The sequence below is a fragment of the Chiloscyllium plagiosum genome, unplaced genomic scaffold, assembly GCF_037043375.1.
Source record: "Chiloscyllium plagiosum isolate Xiang-an unplaced genomic scaffold, Cpla_swu_hap1 HiC_scaffold_28, whole genome shotgun sequence".
Classification (NCBI taxonomy): domain Eukaryota; kingdom Metazoa; phylum Chordata; class Chondrichthyes; order Orectolobiformes; family Hemiscylliidae; genus Chiloscyllium; species Chiloscyllium plagiosum.
The window spans coordinates 51,253,620-51,255,079 of record NW_028270166.1 but is presented as its reverse complement, the minus strand read 5'-3'; the positions used below and the strand labels follow the sequence as shown (position 1 = coordinate 51,255,079).

The 1,460-nt window shown below is 45.7% G+C and overlaps 1 long non-coding RNA gene across 1 annotated transcript; it reads right to left on the bottom strand.

The window, feature by feature from the left end:
- Window positions 1-510: 510 nt before the first annotated feature.
- LOC148142749 (uncharacterized) lies at window positions 511-1,205 on the bottom strand. The gene is made up of 4 exons (XR_015751934.1): window positions 1,085-1,205; window positions 902-974; window positions 650-760; window positions 511-576 (listed from the first exon to the last, which is right to left on the bottom strand). It is a non-coding gene; the product is annotated as an uncharacterized LOC148142749 (long non-coding RNA).
- Between the last annotated feature and the right edge of the window lie 255 nt (window positions 1,206-1,460).

The following is a 1,460-nucleotide window of genomic DNA, read 5'->3' as shown; positions in this document are numbered from 1 at the left end:
CAATTGCATATCCTTTAGGGAGTCACTTCTGATTTTAGTGAGAAAGACTACAATAAAACTAGCTGGAGGGAATATGGTAATGATGAATAACTTCAAACATTCTGAAGGGCAGTCATTGTCAGTGGCACCAAGTGATTTGAATTCCTCAATGATAAGGAAAAACTGAACCTATTGAGCCAGCTTAGCATGTACTAGCATTATTGCTAATATCAGCCACTCTAGGGTATCATTGACCAGAACAAACCACAAGCATGTTGCTACAAGAACATGGCAAGGCTGGGAATTCCAGTTGGGTAACTCCAAGCCACTCACCATTTGGTCTGACAATTGCTGTCCCTTCCCTAAATATTGAACCACAATTCAAACTCACTTCCAATAAAACTGCGTAGCTTAGTTTTAGACACACCAGGGACAGGTTTGACTGGTTTATTTGTATTCAAGGTCTACAGTTCAATCTCATGACACTGGGGACAGACTGGGCTGGGTTCTTCATTCTGTACACTGCAGCCATCAGTATCAACAGGAACACCAGAAACCCAACAGCTACTCCAATCAAAACAGGAGATCCGGCAGCACCTAAGGGGAAAAAGGAAGGGGGTTCAGACATTGGAAGAGATGCTCAGTGAACTAAACAAGGAACATCACTTACCATTCTCATTAAGCAGCTGCTTAGACTGGCTGTTCTCAACTTCCAGGAGAACAACTGGACCAGGAGCACTTACCAAGGACCCCTCATGGAGGAGAGTACTCCTGCGTGTCCCTGTTGGAGGGGGACAGGAGATGGTTAGAATCCATGTTGACACTACAGCCAGGATGCTCTATCCTTGATAATTGGATATAGGGGATGTTCAGATCAGGAATGGAGGAGTGGATCTCAGATTTAGAACATCAAGGAACTCACTTGGACCACATCTGGGTGTACAGTCATCCTGAGCAGAGGGAGAACAAACCTCAGCACTGCAGTGCAAGTAAACCTAGAAAGGAAGGAGAGATTTTAGGGGAGTTTCCTGGAGATCAATAGGTTGTAGTACAGAGACACAGCAAAAGGATTATGAGCTTGGCCTCATTCCTTCCATTTGGTTACCTGTCCAGAGAGGGGCTGCTCAGACACTCCATCCAAGAAAACAAACGTCTTCACTTCAAACCGCTTGTGATGGGTTGGGAACTGCAGGCCAGAAGAGACACCTACTGGGTGTAGGAGGGTCAGATAGTCATCACCTTCATAGGGACACCTGAAACAGAAGGTCAGGTGACCAAGAGCTCTAAACCAAACCAGAAATAGATTGCAAATAAAATCAGGTAGCAAGCAGGAGTTGCCTGGAAGGAGGGTGCCAAGAAGGGGCAAACATATCAAAAGCCATCTTGCACCAGGATGTAATGGACCTGGTCTACTACTTTTCACAGTCTCTGCAACAAGTGCGTGTGTGCAGTGGGCATCAAAGGGCAGTGCTGTGTGATCA